The 10309-nt window shown below is 40.0% G+C and overlaps 1 protein-coding gene across 1 annotated transcript in view; it reads left to right on the top strand.

Moving 5' to 3' along the window:
* Window positions 1-848: 848 nt before the first annotated feature.
* Window positions 849-10309, top strand: part of LOC115996251 (tRNA A64-2'-O-ribosylphosphate transferase) — a 19281-nt gene continuing 9820 nt past the window's right edge. Inside the window, exon 1 of the mRNA XM_031235411.1 lies at window positions 849-1014. The gene's annotated coding sequence lies outside the window, so the exon portion shown is untranslated. The remainder of the gene's footprint in view (window positions 1015-10309) is intronic.

Here is a 10309-nt window from a genome sequence, read left to right as displayed (position 1 = left end):
GAAAGCAATTGAAAGAATGAAGCTCAGATAGATTTAAAAGATACTCTATATATCCAAAACGGTACTGTATTTGTTGGGCGGGAATTTTTCCTTCATTCATTTTACTTTAATATATATAGAGATAGAGATTAACTTAATGTTTATTAATGTTTGAAATTAATTATGTTGTCATATAATTCTAAAAAAGAAGTAATCACAATAATATTAATCAATTTGACGATATTACCCCTAGATTTAACACCTATTTAACAGAAACTTTAACAGAGTACTATTTGTGGTAAAAAATGAAAGTCAGAGGACCATTTGTGGTCGACTTGAAAGTTGAGAACTAAAAAGAGTACTTGCCCAATAGTTAGAGGACCATTTGTGGTATTAACTCAAAAAAAAACATAAAAATATAGCGGGGTCAACTTACTTTGTATAAAAATGATCGAAATGTTAATGTATTTAACGACATTTCAACGATTTCGTTAACGGATAACAAAAAATGATCATGTCACAATAATTCTATGACCAAATGTGGATGCTCAGATAAAAAAATACTAAAAATGGACTGTCAATAAAACTATGACAAAAAATAGAATTAACTTTTTTTTTAAAGTGTTTTTCTCCTGCAAATTCGAGTTTTTGGGTCCACTTGTGGGAAGAAACCACGTGAGGCGAAGGTCTGGCCGCATAAATTATTACTTTTTTTCAATTTTTTAAATTTTATAATTTAATTCTTTTTTCCTTTTTTGTACTCCCCTCTCGTTTTTTTTATTTTTGGCTAAAGTGTCATCTAGCACCATGAACTATATCCAATTATTCATGCCGCACCCTAAACTTTCATATCGTATATATCAAGCTACAAACAAAAAAAAAATTCGCTTAGAACTTTTAGCAGGTTTCCCATCTTCATGCTAGCATGGCGTCTGATGTGGCATTTCGACTATCTCATCTTCATGCAGACATGGCGTCTGATGTAGCATTTCTCCTATCTGATGTGGCATTTCTCCTAACCTTTTGTTGTCCATTGTAAGCGTTTACTTATTTAAAATTAAAAAAAAAAACAAAATCATTATATTAAAATAACCAAAATTTTCTTCTCTTTATTTTCATAATGTATACTTTTCAATTTTGCAATTCCAATGTTTCAATTTTTTTTTTCAGAATTTATATTTTTGGCTAATGTTTTATTTAGTATTTTTTCAATTTTCCAAATTTATAGAAATGCTATTTTTTTTGTTTAGTATCTTTTCCACATAAATATATCCACCAGCTCTTTGAATGCATACTTTTTACTCACCCACATAAAACCATTTAGATTGTCAACAACTACACAGCTGCCAAGTGAAATTAAAAATAAAATCAAGTTATTAATATAAACTGCCAAAAAAAAAAAACAATATACATTGCCAAGAACAAAACAAAAGAAACTGCCAATTCATAATCCACTAGTTAGTCAAAAGACAAAATCGTACATACGCAGTAGCTATAAACACTAGCTAGTTAACAACAAAAACACAAAAACAAAAAATAAGTGGCTCCGTCAATCTTCATCTGCCTTCATGGTTCCATTGAGCTTCACTCTATGCAAGCTATAGAAAAGAAGAAAGCATTGCCAATTAATCATAAATTGCTAACAACCATCTACATGAATTATTTAAATATGCATTGTGTTCAATTTATTTACCTGACTGTAAACACAAAAAATTCGAAATTGTATATATTCACAATATCGGGTTACAGTGTGTGTGTAATTCAAGTTGCAGGTACAAAATCTCTGTATAGTCCTCTGATTCTTTACTGACGTGTTCTACTGAAGTGCCTCCGGGTTTCAAGTGGCGTAGCCTCCGGGATTCAAATAGCGTAGCCTCCGGGATTCAACTGACGTAACTTCCGGGATTCAAACGGCGTAGCTTTCCGGGATTCAACTGACGTAACTTTCGGGATTCAAACGGCGTAGCTTTCCGGGATTCAAGTGGCGTGGCCTTCCGGGATTTCAAAGGCGTGATACTCAACTAGAACCGTCAAAATACTTCAAGCCTCTAACTGCTTCAGAATGCCTTCAATGCCTTCAATGCTTTCAAATCTTCAATCTTCAAGGCGTGTTTTAAATGTGAAATGAGGGGCTCTATTTATAGTGGAGTGTGCAACCAACTTCCCTTAACAAACTCCCTAATTAATTAATTAAATAATTAATTAATTAATTAAGGGAATGAACATTGCCATAATCAAGTCCAGGTTCAAGACTCTATCATCTAATTCAAATTCAAATTAATTATAATTATTAAATTCAAATATAATAAAATTATATTTAAATTATAATTATAATTATTATTAAATTCAAATATGAATCGGGCTTGGCCCATTAATTCAATTACCCAACATCAATTTAATTGGGCTAATTAAATTAATTTAATCATCATGACCCAATTAATTAAATTGGTCCAATAATCAATCTCAACATTAGGCCCAATAATAATTTAATCGGTCCATTTTCGAGCTCAAATTTTCTGTGTCTACAAATTGCCCCCTTGAGATTTGTCGGGACATGCTGCTTGATGTACATGGAACGAGAAATTCTCAAAATGCTAATAAATCAATGCCGAATAGAATACCTACGGACTTTCTAGCGCAAACCCAATTCGAAAATTCCTCAACACAAATCCATAGGTATCAATGAACCCATAACTTCTGATATAAGCACATCAACTTCTCATCATAAGCCCATAGAAATTCCTAAAGCCGACAACAACTTTAGTTCAATATTCCATCAAAACTCAAATGTTTAGCAAAACTTGTTACACTCCACTAAACCCAAACGAATGCCTGTTCAAAAGCTCAAAATTACTGTAATTGCAACAAATTAAACTGGCGTAATTCATTCTAATTCTGTGAGCCCAATTATACACTTGGTTATTCCATGAGCCCAAACCCATCTGACCTCCTAAGCCATTTCAAATCCAAGTCAAAGTCCAATACATCACTAAGATAGGTATGCACGTGAACCTTAACTCCAGCAAAAGTTAAGCTCAAGGTAACCATTTCACCCATGATTCTAGCGGTATAACTGACTCACTACCGTAGAAATTTTATCTCAATCACATTAAAATTGTAGAGTCCCAATCCAGCTTCAATTACAACCCTTCACCAGGCACTATAAATAGATGCATGAACTCATCAGCTTCCCAATCAACGAAGCAGAGAAGAGCAAACACAATGATTAGCTTCCCTTGGGCAAGGTAAAATTATACTCTTACCTTTTACTTCATTTTCCCTACATGCATTTTCATTTACAGGAACAAGAGGATCCAACAAAAACAGGCTGTAGTCCATGAATCCTTTCGCAATGCACGAGAACGGAGGTTGTAGTGCATGAATCCTTTCGCAATGCACGAGAACGGACAACCGGTCACCGCCCCAACTCTACTTTTGACGCTGCTGAATTTGCTTCAAACTCCACCGGAGCTCGCTTCTCACCTTCAAATTCTTCAAAGAAGAATAACGGGAAATCTGCCAAGTAGAACAACCATCAGACCGCCGTAGCATTGATACTGCCGGAGCATGGGTTTCTACTTGGAGTGCACAGATCCTGTGGCTGACGGAAGTCCTCCTCCTGCACCATCAAATTGCTACACAGAAGACGGAAGTCCTCCTCCTGCACCATCAAATTGCTACACAGAAGAGCAACGGGACGTCTGCCGAGTAGAACAACCACCGGAGCGCGGTATCAATGATACTGCCGGAGCGTGGGTTTCTATTCGGAGTACACAGACTTCCATTGTTGACAGATGGGTTTCTATTCGGAGTACACAGACTTCCATTGTTGACAGATTTTCTCATCGGACTACTTAAATTCGTCGCTAAGCCACCAACGGTACGGTGCCACCTCGTCGATCGCAAACCACCCTCAATTGGAAACCGCTGCTACTGGAAGATCATTGCTCAACCGTTGACGCTGCTCAATTCCTTGCGAGAGTTTGTTCCCGGAGCGTGGGTTTCTTCCTGCACAGATCCCGTTAGTTGCCCCGGAGCGTGGGTTTCTTCCTGCACAGATCCCGTTAGTTGCTGACGAAGTTCTTCGCCGTCCTGCACAGATCCCGTTAGTTGCTGACGAAGTTCTTCGCCGGAATCTGCTTACCGCGTCGCTTGCTGACGAAGTTCTTCGCCGGAATCTGCTTACCGCGTCGCTTAGACTATCAGAATTTCTATCTCATCCATGGACGTCGATTGGAGTCATAACTGTCGTTGCAACCTGCTGATGCCGGGCTGCCGCCGCTGAACGAGAAGCTCACTATTCCGTGGAACAACCACCGGAGTGCGGAACCTTTGCCTTGATGCGAGGTGCCGCCGGAGCGTGGGTTTCCATCGGAGTGGAAAGGAAGAGCAATGGGAAATTTGCCAAGCAAGAAGACACCGGAGCTGTTACGATGCTGCCTTCGGAGTTCCTCACAGAAGTCTCCAGATATCAACGGAGCTATTGCATCGCTACTTTCGCCAGAATTTTCTTCGCAGAAGCCGACGGTCACAAATCACCGCTACTGTAGCTCTCTATCGCAACCTATTGTCGTTGCCAACGCTCTGTTTCTTAGAGGTTCTGCTCCCCCTGTTGACGTTGCTGGAGATAGATTGAAGTTTACTTCTGGAGCCTTGTTTCTTAACTGTCGATGCTGCTAGGTTCGCCGGAAGTCCTTCGCGGAAGTCACCAAAGATCAGGAGCTGTTACGTCACTGCTTTCGCCAGTGTTGGGAGTCCAGAGGCGCTGGAGCTGCTGCAGAATGGAAATTATGGTGTGCTTAATATACGGTGGAGAACATTCCTTGAGAGCTGGGAAGAGTGTTAATTTAATATTGGGCTGGTTTGACTGTGACAACACAGCCTGTAGCTCACACTTTCCGATTTCTTTTTTTCCTTGCTTTCAAACTTTCCCTTTTTTTTTCCTTACGTAATTCCCATCCAACCTTTCTTTTAAATTTCATTTTCCCTTTTTCTTTCCTTTTATCATTCTGCTTCGTTTCTTTTTCTTTTGTTTCTTTTTGCTTTTTTTTTTCCTTTTCTGTTTTGTGTTTCACGTAATTCCCCTTTCAAATTGCTTTGTTTCTTTCTTAATTTTCATAATTCCAAATAACAACAATGTTAATCATTATTATTATATCATACTTTAGATAATAATAATAATAATAATAACAATTTTGCTAATAATGATGATGATAATAATAACTTTAATCATTATCATCATTACTCCCTTTTTTTGCAGTGATTTTTCTTTATCTCAACACGGTTCAAAATAGTTCAATTTCAATACCAATGGTTCAATGGGCAAAGGAACTTGGCGATATCAAGCACCAAGAGCAACCATAAATTCACGCCCAATAACCAATACTTGATGTCGCACAATATCTATCAAAGTAAATTAGTCTTGTAATTTAATATAATAAAATTTTCTTTCATTTCCACCAAACACGAGGACACACCATGCCAACTGCATTTCATTTCCACCAAACACGAGGACACACCATGCCAACTGCAAATCATTTCCACCAAACACGAGGACACACCATGCCAACTGCAAATCAATCGCACCAAACACGAGGACACACCATGCCAACTGCAAATCAATCGCACCCTTGAAGGATTCAAATAAAATTTGAACATTATGGGACAAATTCGTAACCTCACTAAATAAAATTTGAACATTATGGGACAAATTCGTAACCTCACTCTGCCTCAATGTTTGACCCATCAAAACTAAAATTCAAACTTTGATGTCTTCAATAAAAGTTTTAACTTGGTAAATTAGTTTTCCAAAGACACTCAAATTACTTAAATCAAACTGCGTAAGTGCGTAGATCAAGATACGATTGAAACGCTAAGCGCTGGTCAATTGTTGCGGGAGTATATGCCTTGATGATTTCCGTGAACTTCAAATCTTGTAATAATTTTTACACTTCATCCACCTCGTTTCCATGCCACTAATTAATGCATCATTAACTTGAATATGCAATGTGAACGGAACTTTTTTTTGTTATGACTGAACTTAGACAATTAAATTTCTAAGCTGCCTACGTACTCCCATGAAGGAGATCAAGTCAAACGTAGTTCAAATAACTTAGTTAATGCCGTACACAGTTTAAACTCTTGCGGGCCAAGAGCGTCTATGACTTGGGCCCACTCCACTCATAGACAAGTGAGATGTTTTAGCAGTTTAACCACGTGCAACATTTTTGGTGGATAAGTCATTCATCAAATAGTCCCATTAGCTTCGGGATTATATATCTTTAAGAATTTCTCATTAATAGGGCCAACTCGCGCACCATTTTCATCAATCAACTTGTACGCGCCTCCCGTAACCGGGATCTCGTCATGTATAGTAACGTGGGATGAAAGCGCCACCTCATCTTGGGTTGGTGCCGCCCCATAACTTGAATCAAAGTTTTCTTCATTTCCTCCTTGTACGCGAGTGTGTATAATGGTCTTTGGCTCGACCTTCAAGACTTCGTCGCATGAAACATGGATATCAATCTCCCGTCTCATACGAGAGGGAACTACGCTTCTAAGCCTTGTCGAAGACACTATTTCAATAGAAGTGTTGATGTGTTCTTTTAAAACTCGAGCAGCTCCGAGTCTGTCATGTATCGACTTCCTTTTAGCAGGTTTGGGATTCGACCCAAGCCTATGAAAAACTGACCGTCGTGGTTGTACTTTTCCGATCCAATCAAAGACTGATTGTCTCTTGTAATCTTCCTCCTCGTCAGTAAAGGTGATGCAATTACTTGTGGCTCTGTTTATGAAGATTCGCACTGGTCTAGGGGAGACATAGCCCAGTCCTTTACGTGAATGCGGTTCTTGTTGGTTTGAATTGCCTTTACCGCCGGCTTCTGGGATAAGCTTCCCCAACTTCTGCGGCTCATTTGGATTGTAGCCGACTTTGTCAAGAAGTTTATATGCATTAGGATCAAAACCATCAGTGCGCTTGACGGGGGACATTTGATCTTCGTTATCCCAGTTTTCTTCTCCAAGCGGTTTGACTGAAGGAGCTTTGAGTGGTTCAATTCTTGCAAGTGGGAAGACAAGTTCTTTGTTGCAATTAACTCGTTCTACGGCTTGTTTTCCCTTCTGCTTCGGATTAGGAGGTGTATTATCATTGCCTTCGTCAACATCATCTTCCCCGTCTTGTTTCTTCAAGTAAAACTTTGCATCTGCAAAGTATGATTCTACTTTAGTGAATGGACTTTCATCGGCGATAACTTTTTCTATTACGTCATTTTTCTCAAACATGAGGCACTGGTGCCATGATGAAGGGACCACTCCGTTCTCATGTATCCAAGGTCGGCCTAGCAACAAATTGTAAGACGTCCTTGCATCTATCACATGGCACAAGGTACTTGAGTTCAGCGATCCGACCCTGAGATCAAGTCTAATAACACCTATGGCCCTTTGCCCACCTTGATTAAACCCTTGAATCATTAAGCGGCTCTGAGAGAGATCATCGGTAGAGAAGCCAAGTTCCTTCAAAGCTCGGAGTGACAGAATATTCAAAGCCGATCCTTGATCAATCGAAATTCTCTTAATTTTCTGCTCACATGCATAACCTTCCACGAACAGCGGGCGATTGTGAGGTGTTCCTCCGAGTAATATATCTTCATCTTTGAAGATTATATTTGTGGTGTAAGACATGGCTTGATTGTCTCTTTCAATCACGGGGTTCGAACATTCTCCCACTTCAACATCTTCTTCATTGGTATTCAAACAAGTTCCAGGGATATTCGTCCCATACAGATGAAACCCGTTCGACATGTATTGAGCTAGGTTAACTAAGTTTTGTGGCTTGTTGGGATGTCCTTTCACCTTCAAGTCATGGGCAGGATCCCTTGCCAAGTTTTTCTCAACCCATTGCTTCGCCATCCTTTTCAATGGTTTAATGCGACCAACAACTTTCCTTTGACTTTTATGGGTAACAACTACCCAACCTTTCTCGTGAGTATGATCGATCTGTGGCGATTTTAAATGTTGTGCATTAACATGCTTTACTCTAAATGGAAGTGGGCGTTTATGCTGCTTGCCCCCATTCTTCTCCCCACCTTCTAAAAGTAATGGAGCAAACCTCCCACATGAAATTTGGTTCGTGCTTGCGCTAGCATCCGCAAGCTCTATCTTCCCATTTTGAGCAAGTGCCGTTACTTTATCTTTGAAAACGAAGCACTTTTCAATCGGGTGGCCGAGGAGACGGTGATATTTACAATAGTTGGGGTCATCCACCCTAGAAGCTTCCTCGGGGCACTTCATCTCTGGCAAATCAATTAATTTGAGTCTCAACAACTCCTCAAACATAGGAGAAACGTCAGAATCCAAAAATGGATATTGTTTCTCCTGCCACTCTTCAACAATTCTAGTTCCCCTTGATGAACGAGGGAATGATCTGGGCCTAGATTTCTCAGCCACTTTTGTGAAAAGCTGCATTGGTCTAGCATTCACATTCATCGTCTCCTTCTTCTCTTGCTTTTGAAAGGGTTTGCCCCCTTTGTTAACATATTGGTTCACAAGCGCCTTGGACGAGCTAGGCATGCTCAACATGCTGGGCCCACCACTAGCATCAATGCTTAACTCCATGTCATGAGCTCGACTGGATAACTCTTCAAATGTCTTGGGCTTGATCCCCTGCAGAATATAAGAGAGCTCGAATCGCATGCCTTGGATGCACATTTCAATTGCAGAGCTCTGTGATATCCTCTCTTTACAGTTGAGGCACAACTCCCTCCATCTCTCAATGTAAGCGCATGCGCGTTCACCCTTCCATTGACGAGCGTTGGTGAGCTCCAAGAAGCTAACAGTCCTTCTTGTGCTATAGAAGCGAGTCAAGAATTCACGCTCCATGTCACTCCAGCTATCGATGCAGCCATGCTCCAAGTCAGTGTACCAATCAAAGGCGGTGCCCTTCAACGAGCGGACAAACTGCTTGACGAGGAAATCTCCGTATGTTCCAGCATCGTTGCAAGTTTCCAAAAAGTGGGCGATGTGCTGTCTCGGGTTGCCTTTTCCATCAAATTGTTGAAACTGTTAGGAGCATCATGTAATAGGTTTTGATGATACCAACTGTTAAGTAGAAATCCCCGAGTCTCGACGCATAGGCAAAACGCTGTAAGTTCGACAAGTAAACCAAGAGCGAAAATACAACCGAGTAACTTTGAGCTCAACTCGGAAAATATTTAAGCTTGAGGTAAATTTGTTTGAACATCTTAGAAGTCCCGTGTGTTGTAATCATATAGACAGATCAGAAGAAGGCATGGGACAACACTGGAGGAATAAGGGTCTGCGAGACATCAACTAAGTCTCGAGACATAAGCAGAGTTCGAGAGGTAGGACCTCTCGATACAGTTCTCCAGTTCGAGACATAAACAGAGTTCGAGAGATAGACCTCTCGATATTTGAGTTCGAGACATCAAGCAATCAAGATATCAACCTTGGTCTCGATACACTAACAACTCTCCAACAAAGCTGAATGACGGCCTTACTTAAAGTGTGGAGAAGAAGAATATCATGGAGATGGAACAATGAAGAGGTGCCGAAACGTGAAGATTTCAAAATGGGCGGAAATGGATGACACGTCAGATTTCCACCACAAACGGTCAAAAGGTGCACCAATGCTGAAGTGATCTGATTCCCTACAAACAAGGAATAATGGGAATATAAAAAGAGTAACTTTTACCAAAAGACGAAAGTGGAGCATGGACTCAAGAAAGTGAACTATGGAATATTCACTACAAGACAAAGAGGTTCAAGTTACAAGATCACCACTCCATGAAATATGCTGAAAATACGCAAGACCCATGATCAGCATGGGAGACAAATTTCAAACGGAATAATTTTCCCTCCAACGGAATTATTTCTCTACTCTCATATATAAGGACGTAAAGACACAGAAGAAAGGGGGATAGTGAAGGAGAAAAAAAGTTCGGGGAAAACAAGTTCGAAATTCTTAAGAAGTGTCTGTCTAAAACGTTCAAGTGCAAGTGCTTAACTTGGAATATCATCCTGATATTCAAAACAGCGAGAAAACACATCTTAGTGTTTCAAGAGAGTTACAAAGCTTAAACTGTTATACATCCAGAAGGTGACCGAAGCTGCTCTACATCGAAGTTGATTCAACGATAGCTTGTGGTCAGATTGGAGTCTGTTACATTCAACTGTGACAACCAAAAACACCTTGCTTTGGATTAAGCAAGAGAGGTGGAGTAACCTGGCAGCTGTCCGAGTGAAAGAAACCTGAGGCTTGACGCGGGCTTGGTGATCAAAGGTCAAGTGCTCGAGAGGTGGAGTAGCTGGAAGC

This window comes from Ipomoea triloba, chromosome 11, assembly GCF_003576645.1.
Source record: "Ipomoea triloba cultivar NCNSP0323 chromosome 11, ASM357664v1".
In the NCBI taxonomy this organism is placed as follows: domain Eukaryota; kingdom Viridiplantae; phylum Streptophyta; class Magnoliopsida; order Solanales; family Convolvulaceae; genus Ipomoea; species Ipomoea triloba.
Note: the sequence above shows the minus strand (reverse complement) of the source record. Positions and strands in the feature narration are given on the sequence as shown.